The sequence below is a fragment of the Puma concolor genome, chromosome E2, assembly GCF_028749965.1.
Source record: "Puma concolor isolate L17-30 chromosome E2, mPumCon1.1.hap2, whole genome shotgun sequence".
NCBI lineage: Eukaryota > Metazoa > Chordata > Mammalia > Carnivora > Felidae > Puma > Puma concolor.
Genome location: NC_141681.1, coordinates 35,869,571 through 35,883,408, shown reverse-complemented (window position 1 = coordinate 35,883,408; position 13,838 = coordinate 35,869,571).

The window sequence follows — 13,838 nt, the reverse complement described above, 5'->3', positions numbered from 1 at the left end:
CTAGAAGCTGTATTGTTTCATCTTTCAGATTAGGTCTACAATCTATGTGGATTTTATTTTTATGCATGGTATTAAGTTAGGAGCCAAGATGCATTTTTTTTTCCTGAATGGATATTCAGTTGACCCAGCTCCATTTATTGAAAAGGCTCCTCTTTCCCCAACTGTACTGCAGTGTCACCTTGTTCTAATCATCTATAAATGTGTGGCCTGCTTCTGGACATTCCTTCCACATCTTGTATCAGTACAATACTATCTTCTTATAGATAGTCTGAGTCTTCCGGCTGCATTCTTATGGTCTTAGCTATTTCTGGCCTTTTGTATTTTCTATAAATTCTAGAATTGGTTTGCCAATTTCACCCTCTGACCCTAAAATACAAAACAAAGAACCAACCCAAAAACCAAAAACTGCTGGTGTTAAAAAAAATTTTTATTTAACGTTTATTTATTATTGAGAGACAGAGAGAGACTGAGCATGGGAAGGGCATAGAGAGGAGGAGACGTGGAATCTGAAGCAGGCTCCAGACTCTGAGATATCAATACAGAGCCCAATGCGGGGCTTGAACTCACAAACATGAGATCATGACCTGTGCTGAAGTCAGATGCTTAACCGACTGAGCCACCCAGGCGCCCCCAAAACTGCTGGGATTTTTAATTGTGATTGCACTAAATCTATAGATCAAGTTAGGGAGAACTGATCTCTTAAAAATAATGAGTATTTCAATTCATGAACCTAAGATATCCTTTCATTTTTGTAAACCTTCTTTAATATTCCTTAATAAAGTTTTGTAATTTTTTGTGTAAAGGTTCTGCACAGTTTTGTTATCTTTATTCCTTTACTTTTACATCCTTGATGGTATATGATGTTTTCTTCAATTTCTAATTAGAAATGCAATGGGTTTAAAAATTTTTTGGCCTTGTATCTCAATTCACTCATAGATTGTAATAGTTTATCTGTAAATTAGTTTAGATCTTCTAGGTATATAATAATGCTGTCTATGCATTATGACAATTTTTACTTCTCCCTTACTGATCCTTTACATTTTATTTCTCCCTTCCTTCTTGCCACCAGCTCCTTGACCCCTTCTTTTTCTTCTTCTTCCCCTTCCTTTTCTTATTTATAACTATTGCACTGGCTAAGACCTCTACTACAGTGTTAAATAGAAGTGGTGATAATGGGCATCTTTCTTCTCAATGGAACATTTTTAACATTTCACCATTAAGTATGATGTTTACCATAGAATTTTAAAATTTGAGATGAAATTCATATAACATAAAATTAACTACTTTCAACAGAACAATTTAGTGGCATTTAGTAACTCACAATGTTTTGCAACCACCTCTTCTATCTACTTCTAAAACATTTCCAAGACCTCAAAATAAAGTCTTGTCCCCATTAAGCAATTACTCCCCATTCCCCCCAAACCCTTGTTTCTGGCAATTATCAATCTACTTTCTGTTTCTATGGATTTACCTGTTTTTTTTTTAAGTTTATTTATTTTGAAAGAGATAATGCATGAGCAGGGGAGGGCAGAGAGAGAGGGAGAAAGAGAATCCCAAGCAGGCTCCGCACTGTCAGTGCAGAGCCCGAAGTGGGGTTCAAACTCACAAACTGTGAGATCATGACCTGAGTTTAGATCAGGAGCCAGAAGTTTAACCAACTGAGCCACCAGGCGCCCCTGGATTTACCTGTTCTAAATATTTCATATACTAAATAAAATCATACAATGTTATCTTTTGTTTTTGACTTCTTTCTCTTAGCGTGACATTTTCAAGATATAGCCATGTAGTATGTCTTGGTCCTTCATTTCTTTTTATGTGAAATAATGTTCCATTGGGTACATACACCACAATGTTGATGGACAGTCATCTGTTGACAGACATTCGAGTTGTCTTCAATTTTTTGGCTATTATGAACAGCACTGCTATGGACATTCATTCAAAGGATTTGTTTGAGTCCCTGTTTTCAATTGTTTTTGGTATATACATAGGAGTGGAATTACTGGGCCACATACTAACTCTGTGTTTAACCACCAAACTGGTGTGTATGTGTTTGGGGAATCACCAACCTACTTTCCACTGTGGTTGAAACATTTTACATCCCACCAGCAATATATAAGGGTTCCAATTTCTCCATGTCTTTATCAACACTTGTTATTTCCCACTTTTTTGATTATAACCGTCCTCTTGGGTGTAAGTGTGCTATAGATTTAAAACACATATATTCTTTGTCAGATTAAGAAAGTTACCTTCTGGCATAACATCATTTTGTAATACTCTTTGGAAGTGTTAAGGTCAGGAAAAATAACAATCAAGGAATTTTCTCAAATTGGAGTAAACTCAGAGGACATGACAAGTAAAGAAAAAGCAGGATCTTGGATTGGATCCTGAATCAGAAAAGGACATTAATGGGAAAACTAGCAAAATGTTAATAAGGTCTATAAATTAATTAATCATATTGTATTAACATTAATTTCCTGATTTGCACTATGGTTATGTAAGGTTACCATAAGATACAGGTAGTTAACTTAAGAGTATATGAGAACTCTGCACTATTTTTGCAACTTTTCTTGAAGTCTAAAATTATTTTTAAGATGTAAAAAAATAAAGTTTGCTGTTTATTGTGAATGGGATTGAATTTTGCAAATGCTTTCTCTGTATCTATTGATGTTTTATGCACTTTTCTTCTTAATTTTATTGATATACTGAGTTACAGTGATTTTATTGATTTTATTTAAGATTTTTTTAATGTTTATTTTTGTGAGAGAGAGAGAGAGAAAAAGAGAGAGAGAGTGCACATGGTGGAGAGGCAGAGAATGAGGGAGACAAGAATCTGAAGCAGTCTCTGTGCTGCCATCACAAAGCCTGACTTGGGACTCAAACCCACCAACCATGAGACCATGACATGAGCCGAAGTTGGACATTCAACTGACTGAGCCACCCAAGTGCCATGACAATGACTGATTTTTAGCTGTTAGCCCTACCTTTTGTTCCTGGTATAAACCCAACTTTGCTTTGGTATGTTACCCTTTTCATATGTTACTGAATTTGATTTGCTATTTTCTTTTTTTTAGGTTTTTTTTTTTTCCATCTATGTTTCTGAGAAAGTTCTGTGGGTAATTAATTTTCCTTTGCTGTAATGTCCTTGTCAGATTTTGGGATTAAGTTTACATAATCTCATAATACAAGATGGAAAATGTGTCTCCAACTATTTTCTGAAAGAGTTTATGATTGGTGTTGTTTCTTCTTTAAATGCTTGGTATATTCACCAAGGAAGCCACCTGGGCTTAACAATTTTTATTGTAGGAAGGTTTTTAACTACAGATTTGATTTCTTCAATATAGTTAAGATACTTTATATATATGTTTGTTTACCTCGTGTCAATTTTTGTAAATTGTGTTTTTCTAGAAATTCGTCTATTTTATTTAAATTTTCAAATTCATTGCCATATTGTTTATAATGTTCTTCTACTATCTTTCTAATAGGTGAGATCTGTAATAATGCTCCAATTTGTTCCTGGTATCAGTATTTTCTGTCTTTCCTATTTTTATTCTAAATCAGCTTTGCTAGGGGACTTGTAAATGTAATTTAAAAATGTTTTCTTATGTAAACTCTACCCCCAGTGTGGGGCTTGAACTCACAACCCCGGGATCAAGAGCCACATGCTTTAATGACTCAGATGCCAGGCATCCCAAATGTAAATTATTTGATGTTCTTTATTGCAGATTTGTTTTCAACTTTATTAAACTCTGTTGTTACTTTTATCATTACTTCCCTCCACTTTCCTTGCATCTAATTTGCTATTTTCTAACTACTTGCTCTGGAATACTTAGATAGTTGATTTTAAGCTTTTTTTTCTAATACATACATTTGGGGCTACACTGTTTTCTCTAACCATGGCCTAAACAGCAGCCCAGAAGTATTAATATGTTGTTTTTATAATTTCCTTCGAAATATTTTCTAGAGGCGCCTGGGTGGCTCAGTTGGTTAAGTGTCTGACTCTTGATTTCAGCTCAGGTCATCATCTCATGGTTCGGTTCGTGAGTTCAAGCCCGGCATTGGGATGTGCACTGACAGTGCGGAGGCTACTTGGGATTCTCTCTCTCTCTCTGTTCCTTCCATTTGTGCTCTCTTTCTCTCTCTCTCAATAAATAAACCTAAAAAATATTTTCTAATTTCTCTTGTAATTTCTTTTCTGATCCATGGGTTATTGATAAGTATGCTGCTTAAATTGTAAACTCTTAGGGACCTTTCTTCTTTTCCTTCTGTAATTAACATCTAGCTTATTTTCAGTGTAGTCAGAGATACACACCCCATGTGATTTTAATTCTCTGAAATTTATTGAGACTTGATTTATGGCCAAACATACTTTCACTTAAAATTTTTTCCCATGTATACTTGAAAAGAATGTATATTATGCAGTTGTTGAGTGTAATGTTCCGTATGTGTTCATTGAGTGAGATGCATTAATCATGTTGTTTGAGTTGTTATATCTATTGATTTTTAGTCTGTTTATTAGTTAGGAGAAAATTGTGTTAAAATTTCCTGGTATGATGTGAATTTATTTCTCCTTTTAATTCTATGGCTTTTACTTTGTATTATTAGAGGAGATGTCGTTAGGTGTTTTTGGATTTAGAGTTTTTATAGTGCTAGTGGATAGACTCTTTTATTACCATGAAACATCTCTCTTTATTTCTGATAATGTTCCTGGCTTATAGTCTACTTTGTCTGATATTAGAATAGCCTCTCCAGTTTCCTTTCGGTTAATGTTTCTTTTTGGTTAATGTTAATGTTTGTATTTTTTATCATTCTCTTATATCTAACTTTTCTGTATCTTTATATAAAATAATCTCTTATAAACAACATACAGTTTTAAAAATCCCAACGAACAATTTTTATCTTTTAATTATTTTTTTAGTCTATTTGCACTATATTAAGTGTAATATATTGAAATTTTAATTCTACTATTCAATCTGCAACTGACTGGTTTAATGTTCATTCTTCTTTTTCTTCTCTTCTCCTGAATTGTTTGCTTTTTTCCCAACAATTTTCCATTTCTATTACTTTGTTAGTCATATTTTCTTTTATTCGTTAAAGAGTTACCCTAGAGACTACAATATGCATCCTTGACTATTAGAATCTAATATAAATTAGTACTTTTATATTTCTTGATGGTGGAAGGTCCTTAGAAGATTTTAACTCCATTTACCTTGCCCCTCTCTTTATGCTATTTTATGTATTTTCTCCTGTATTTTATGTATTTGTGAGCTCTGTTGTCACATGTATTCATGCTTACAATTGTTAGATCTTCCTGATGGATTGATTCTTTCATCATTACAAGATGCCTTTCTTAGTCTATGGTAAAAATTTTTGTCTTAATGTTTATTTTGTCTGATATTAGTATAGCCACGTTAGCAGTCTTTGGTTAATATTTAAATGGTATATCTTTTTCCATACTTTTATTTTTTAACCTATTGCATCTTTGAGTCTAAAATGTGTCTCTTGTATACAGCACAGTGTTGGATCATTGAAAAATCCATTTTTCCAATCTGTTCCTTTTGGTTAAAGTGTCTAACCTGCTTATATTTTATGTAACTATTAATAAGGTAGGATTTATGCCCACCGTTTTGCTATTTGTTTTCTACATATCTTATATATTTTTTGTTCTGCTACTTTGGGATTACTGTTTCCTTTTACATTAAATTGATATTTTATAGTATATTAGCTTAATTCTCTTCCCCTTCCTCTTCCTCCTTTTCCTCCCCTTCTTCTTCCTCTTCTTTGTCTTCATCTTCTTCCCCTTCCCCTTCCCCTTCTTCTTCTTCTTCTCCTTCTCCTCCTCCTCCTCTTTCTTCTTCTTCTTCTTCTTCTTCTTCTTCTTCTTCTTCTTCTTCCTCTTCTTCTTCCTCTCCTCCTCCTCCTTTTTCTCCATCACCTTCTCATCCTTCTACTTCTCCCTCTCCCCCACCCCTTCTTCTTTTTCTTCTGGTTTCCCTGAGGATTGCAATTAACATCTTAATTTAAAGCAATCTAGTTTAGGGGTACCTGGGTGGCTCAATCAGTTGAACGTTGGACACTTGACTTTGGCTTAGATTGGGTCATGATCTCAGTTTGTGAGTTCAAGCCCTGTGTCAGGCTTTGCACTGACAGTGCAGGGTCTGTTTGGGATTCTCTCTCTCCCTCCCTCTCTGCACCCTCTCCCCCCCCCCCCCCACTGGCTGTCTCTCTTTCTCTCTCTCAAAATAAATAAACTTAAAAAATAAAATAATCTAGTTTGTATTAATATCAACTTCATTTCAATTTTGTATAAAAACTTAGCTCCAATATAGCTTCATCCCTTTGCTCTGGCTTTGTGCTTTTATTATCATACAAATTACATCTTTGTACATTATAAGCCCATTAACAGAGTTTTATAATTATTGGTTTATATCATTGTCTTTTTAAAAACAGAATGGAGCAGAAAAGAATCACAAACAAAAATTCATTTATACTGTCTTGTATTTATTTACGTAGTTACTTTCATGGATACTCTTTCTTTTTAAAAACAATTTTTTAAGTTTATTTTTGAGAGAAAGAGAGAAACAGAGAGAGAGCATGAAAAAGGAAGGAGCAGAGAGATATGGAGACACAGAATCAGAAGCAGGCTCCAGGCTCTGAGCTGTCAGCACAGAGCTGACACAGGGCTGGAACTCACAAACTGCAAGATAATGACCTGAGCCGAAGTTGGACGCTTAACCAACTGAGCCACCCGAGTGCCCCTTTAAAAATTATTTAAACATGTTTATTTTTGAGAGAGAGAGAGAGACAGAGTGTGAGTGGGAAGAAGGGGCAGAGAGAGAGAGGCAGAGAGAGAAGGAGACACAGAATCTGAAGCAGGCTCCAGGCTCTGAGCCGTCAACACATAGCCTGATGTGGGGCTTAACCCATGAACCGCGAGATCATGACCTGAGCCAAAGTCAACATGAGCCGAAGTTGGACGCTTAACCAACTGAGCCACCCAGGCTCCTCTCAATGGTACTCTTTCTTTGGGTGTGTCCAAGTTATTGCTTAATGTTCTTTCATTTCAGCTTGAAACATTCTTATTAGTATTTCTTAAAGATAAGGTCTCCTAGAGATTAATTTTCTGTGAATGTCTAAATTTTTGAAGCATACTTTTGCTGGATATAGAACTCTTGGTTGATAATCTCCCTCAACCCCCAGCATATTGAATATATCATTACACTGCATTCTAGCCTTTGTGGTTTATTTTTTTTTTAATATTTTTTTAATGTTTATTTATTTTTGAAGAAGTGAGAGACAGAGCATGAGCCTGGGAGGGACAGAGAGAGAGGGAGACACAGAATCCGAAATGGGCTCCAGGCTCTGAGCTGTCAGCACAGAGCCCGACGCGGGCCTCAAACTCACTCATGACCTGAGCTGAAGTTGGACACTTAATGGACTGAGTCACCCAGATGTCCCTAGCCTTCGTGGTTTCTGATAAGTCAGCTGTTAATCTTAATGTAGCTCTCATTAACATTTCTTTCATTCCCATCTGCTAGAAATGAATTCTCAGTTTTTGTTTGACTGGAAATATTTTTATTTTACCTTCATTTTGGAAGGATATATTCATTGAGAATAGAAGACTAGGTTGGGAATTATTTTGTTTGAGCTCCGTGAAGATTCTGTTGAATTGTCCTCCAGGCTTCCATAATTTCTGTTGAAAAACTGCCAATCTTATCATTGTGCTTTTGAAAGTAGGTGTCTTTTTCCCTCTGGTTGCTTTTCAAGAGTGTTCTTTGTCTTTGAGTTTCAGCAGTTTTAGTATGGTGCAACCAGATGTGTTTTTCTTTATATTTATTCTTCTTGACACTCAAAAAGCTTTTTGAATATAAGGTATCAAAGACTTGATATTTTTTTAAAAATTTTTTTACATTTATTTATTTTTGATAGAGACAGAGCACAAGTTGGGGAGGGGCAGAGAGAGAAGGAGAACAGAATCCAAAGCAGGTTCCAGGCTCTGAGCTGTCAGCACAGAGCCCGACATAGGGCTCGAACTCACAAACCGCAAGATCATGACCTGAGCCGCAGTCAGACGCTTAACTGACTGAGCCACCCAGGGGCCCCAAGATTTGATATCTTTTACCACTCAGCCATATTCTCTTCAAATAGAACTGCTTTTCCATTCTCTCTTTTTCTCTCATTCTGAAATTCCAATTCTGTATATGTTTAGCCTTTTCACCATATCCCACATCACTTAGATGTTTTTACTGAATGCCAGTCTTTGTGTATAAAAAATTGTAGAAATAATTTGAAACTCTCATGATGTTATTTCCTCCAGAGAGGATTTACTTCTGCCTCTTGAAGCAGTTTGAATAAGTGCAGATCACCTTAGTCCAGTCTGAGCCTGAGTTGGTTTGAAACCAAGTTTTAGGCTATAGAAGGATCAGACTATTTCCATTTCACCTTCATTCCTCAGGTGTAGCTGTTCTGGGAGACTAGTTGGAGTTCTGAGGTCCTTGCAACTCTTTGGTGAACCCTGGACTTCAGCTTTGTTATTCCCAGTCATGTGGGACTGCTGAGAACCTGCTCAGTTCCCAAGACTTCAGGCTCAACACTGCTTATGAATCATCAAAGACCCAGTGGGAAGGCTTCTGAGCTTCTCAGCCCTATGGCACTTATTAGCCCTATGGCTAATGCTTCAAAGGGAAACTGGGCATAAGGCCAAGCTCACTTCAATGCACTTTTCTCAGAGATTTTGGCTTTTTAAGTCCCAGCTATCTTCAAATAACAAAGATGTTTAAATAAATTTTGGGGGGAATGATTTTTTAATTACAGAAAGTTGCAAAATAGTATAGCCTTTATCCAGTTTCCCCTGATGTTAATGTCTTACCTAACCTTTTTAGGTCTGTCAAAAATAATACATTAACATCAATACAATGCTATTAAGTAATCAACATACTTTATTCAGATTTCACCAGATTTTTCATGATGTCCTTTTTCTGTTCCTATAATCCAGGTACCACCTTTAGTTGCCAGGTCTATAACATGGTCTGTAACAATTTTATCAATCTTTATTATTTGTTCTTCATGACCTTGATACTTTTGAGGTGTACTGGTCAGAGATTTTGTAGCCTGTCTCTCAATTTGGGTTTGTCTGATGTTTTCTCATAGATTAGATTGGATTATTGATTTGGGGAAAGAATGCCATAGATAAAAAGTACCCTTCTCATTACATAATACTTACATATCAAGGGGTACATATTATGGACTGGAGGATTGTGTTGGACAAAATTTGAAGCCTTACCCCCAATGTGATGGTATTTGGAGGTAAGGCCTTTGGGAGGTAATTAGGTTTAGATGAGGTCATGAGAGTGGGGCCCTCAAAATGGGATTAATGCCTATTTAAGATTAGATAACAGAAATCTTGCTTCTTCTCCCTCTCTTTGCCATGTGAACACACAGTGAGAAGAGAAGGTGGTTATCTGGAAGAACCAGGAAGACAGCTCTCACCAGAAACTGAATTTCTCATCCCTTTGATCTCAGACTTCCAGCCTCCAGAACTGTGAGAAATAAATGTCTATTGCTTAATTCACACAGTGTGGTGCATTCCGATTGGATAGGGGCTGGAAGTGAAAGAATTCACCTGAGGCAGAACAAAGAAGATAGTTTATTGAATACACTGCAAGGAAGCAGAGAACAAGACAGCAAAGGAGAGACTGTCTGGATGAAGCAGTGGTGAGGGGCTATAGTTGTAGGGTGGGGTGAGGAAGTCTGGGATTATATGGAATTTCCCCTTTTTTGGTAACTGGTTGTAAGTAGCCCATTGGTCAGTTGGGGCCTACAGCCAATTTGAGGTGGGTCGCTTAATGAGCCTGCTTGTACTTGGCTGGGTGGTTGCTGTGGGCCCTTTTGCCTTGCTCAAGTTTCCATTGCTTAAGCCATTGCCTCAAAGCAGCCTATAAATCCCCCACCTGACAAACCAACAATAACAAATCCTTGGCATTTGGGTGGAGGTCTCATCTTCAGTAGCTTCTTCCTGCTGAATGAGGGGTGTGGAGATGTTCTTACCTGTGGGTCAACATTAGTCAGTGGGAATTTATATGTAGAAACTGTGAAAGGCAGAGCACTGAATCCAAGGTTGACAACAAATATGAATTTCCCTGAATAGAAAGGATCATCTGTTGGCTTGAAGTTAATAGCAGTGAAGGAATCTCGGCATCAGGCAGAGAGACATCAGATAAAACAACAAAATAAAATTATTATTATTATTATGAGAAAGAGCAACCTGAATAAAAGAGCTTTTTTTTAAAAAAAACGTATTTTTTAAATTTATTTTTGAGACAGCACACACAGGGGAAGAGCAGAGAGAGAGGGACAGAAGATCTGAAGCAGGCTCTGCACTGACAGCAACAATCCCAATGTGGGGCTCAAACTCACAAGCCATGAGATCATGACCTAAGCCAAAGTTGAATACTCACCCGACTGAGCCACCCAGACACCAATAAAAGATATTTTTTTTAAATTTCATTTTTTTTAAGTTTATTTATTTGGAGAGAGAGGTAGAACAAGAGCATGGGAGGGGCAGAGAGAGAGAGAGAGAGAGAGAGAGAGAATCCCAAGCAGGCTCAGTGCTGTCAGCGCACAGCCTGACATAGGGCTCAATCCCATGAACCATGAGATCATGACCTGAGCTGAAGTCAAGAGCTGGACCCTTAGGAGACTAAGCCACCCAGGAGTCCCAAAAGATCTTTGATAGTTGTCCAAAATTCTCCTCCAGTCCAGGAGTTTAACCAATCATTAAAGGAGAGGAAGGGATCCTTTAAAGGGTCAATTTGAGTATTCATTTCTTCTGGTAACCCTGTCACATTTTTGTAGTAATCTGGAATATATACATAACATTCTGTTTTAATAAAGTATAGGTTTCTCCTTGAGCTGCAGTCAGGATATCAAAGGCTGGTTTTGGAGGGCCACCTTTTGAATTTGTGGGTGGCTACGTGTTGGGCTTAGTTAAAGGTGTCTGCTGTATGCTTGGCTAAAGCCTCTACTTGCAATTTTACATCAATAGATGTGGCTTTTAGGACAAATACAGCTAAGGGATAAAGCCATCAAGAAGCCCTCTTTGATGTCTAGTCTTAACAATATTCCAGTTATGAGGAATCATTAGCAAGTGGGAGATGACCTGTCCCAGGAGATAAGGATATCCCCAAGTGTATCAACCAATCCAATAAGAAAGAAAGTGGGGCCATTTTAAGGATTGATTTTGTCATCCCAGCCACCCAGAATTGGTCAAGGTGATAACTGAGTTACACAATTGTTGGGGAATCCATCCCATTTTCCAGCTGTCTAAAGAATCATATGCTTATGGGGTCCTGTTATTATCCCCACAGAGTAACAAGCATGAAGATAGCCCATACATGAGCTATTGTGGCAATTTCTCTGAAGTATACCTCAAGTTGTCTAGCTTGACAACAAGCATTCAAAGATAATCAAAACTGAAATTTAAATCCACAAATTATGAAACATAATTTTTCTCTCTAAAATCACCCTAATTTCCAATGATAGCCAAATCAAGACTAATTCATTGAAAAACAAGTCCATTTTTAACAAATTTGGCCTAATTGTTTACATAAGCTCAGCAAGAATAGTGATTGACCATATAGATTCTTTTTTTTTTAATTTTTTTTAACGTTTATTTATTTTTGAGACAGAGAGAGAGAGCATGAACAGGGGATGGGCAGAAAGAGAGGGAGACACAGAATCCGAAGCAGGCTCCAGGCTCTGAGCCATCAGCCCAGAGCCTGACGCGGGGCTGAACTCATGGACCGTGAGATCGTGACCTGAGTTGAAGTCGGACGCTTAACCGACTAAGCCACCCAGGCGCCCCTCCATATAGATTCTTTAAAACTTGTTTTGTTGAAACTTTTCGTAAGGAATCTCTAGATTGAACTTTTAATACATTCTCGAGGCCAAAAGGCAAGCCAAATACTTGGCATCAGACTTGCCTGCAATACCTGTAGATTTGGGTGAATTCCTCCTCTAAAGGTCCCCAAAATATCTTTTTTTTTTTTTATTTAAAAAAAATTTTTTTTTTCAACGTTTATTTATTTTTGGGACAGAGAGAGAGCATGAACGGGCGAGGGGCAGGGAGAGAGGGAGACACAGAATCGGAAACAGGCTCCAGGCTCTGAGCCATCAGCCCAGAGCCCGATGCGGGGCTCGAACTCACGGACCACAAGATCGTGACCTGGCTGAAGTCGGACGCTTAACCGACTGCGCCACCCAGGCGCCCCAGGTCCCCAAAATATCTTGAGATTTCCTGCACCTTCCGGTAAGTGACATTCTTTATCCACCTGGTAAGGTTGCTTGGAACTCTGTAAGCAAGGTATCAGGCTAACATTTTCAAGGTGCTTCGTTGGCTCCATTAAGTCAACCTTAGTTTCTTAAAGCTGTTTGGTCATATCTGAGTCGATGCATGTCTTTCTCAAATAGGACATTCCAGTCAAAGCCTTGGTAAAATAATCAATGTTTCTGGTGATGTCCTAAGAACAGATTCTCATTGAACTTATGCAAATAATTATAAGAATACTCACTGAAGGTTTCTGAATTTCAGAGGGTTCAGATAGGGAGAAAAGTTGAATGTTTAACTTTGTTCAGAAAGGAATACTTTGTCACATTTCTGTAAGTCATAGATATTTTAAGAGAAAACTTTCTCAATCTAGAAGAGCAAACATTAGAGAACCAGCAATATTTTAAATAAGAGTCACAAAAATTATAATCATCTTCCTCAATTCATTCAGTGCCAAATTACTAATTCTAGTTGTTTGGATGCAGCCTTTTCTGTTAGTCCTGGAAATTCTTACTTTAGTTTCATGATTTTAAAGATATCAAAAAACTGTATTTGTCAAAAGTCCTTTTCATGAATCTTCTTGTGGGCAAAACTCATTCTGCAAGAGGATCAGGATGATAACTATAAATGACAAAAGACTCAAAAATAGTCATGGTTAAAGATGTGATATGAGAGTTCATTATAATGTATCTGACAAGGGAATCCGTTTGTTTCTGTGGTTCATAACACTTCAATAATCAGATTATCAAGTGATGAACTTATATCAAGACATATTAAAACTACATACATATACATTTTCTATATTTTTTGGAACAGTTATGACATTTACTCACACAATACAGCCTAAGGCTTATCATTATTTATTTGACAGAACTTCCCAAGTAACTTAACATATCAAGTATATAAGCCTAGGGGTGCCTGGGTGGCTCAGGCAGTTGAACATCTGACTTCGGCTCAGGTCATGATCTCATAGTTCATGAATTTAAGCCCCAGTCGGGATCTGTGCTGACAGTACAGAGCCTGGAGCCTGCTTCAGATTCTGTATCTCCTTGTCTCTCTGCCCTTCCTCAGCTCGTTCTCTCTTTCTTTCAAAAATAAATAAGTAAACATATATACATATGTGTGTGTATATATATATATATATATGTATATATATATATATATATATATATATATATGTATATATATATATATATATATATATATATATATATATCATAGAAACTGGTTTTCTGGGAAGATAAAGAAAAGAAAAAAAGAAGCTTTGTTTATACTTTCTTATTAAGAGCAGACCAATAGCCCAAGAAAACTTTGTCCTTTTTATAAGAGAGTAGAGCAGAATTCTATCTAATATCATTGTACTTTTAGTACCCATTCATTTCAAATGAATTTCAAATTCATTTCAAAAGCATGGTCCTAACTATACATAAAATTATTTTCTAAAGCTTTCCCTTCATAAACCTTCTACAACTTTCTTTTGCATTCATATTTTGTCTTAAGCCTTTCTCTCTAAATA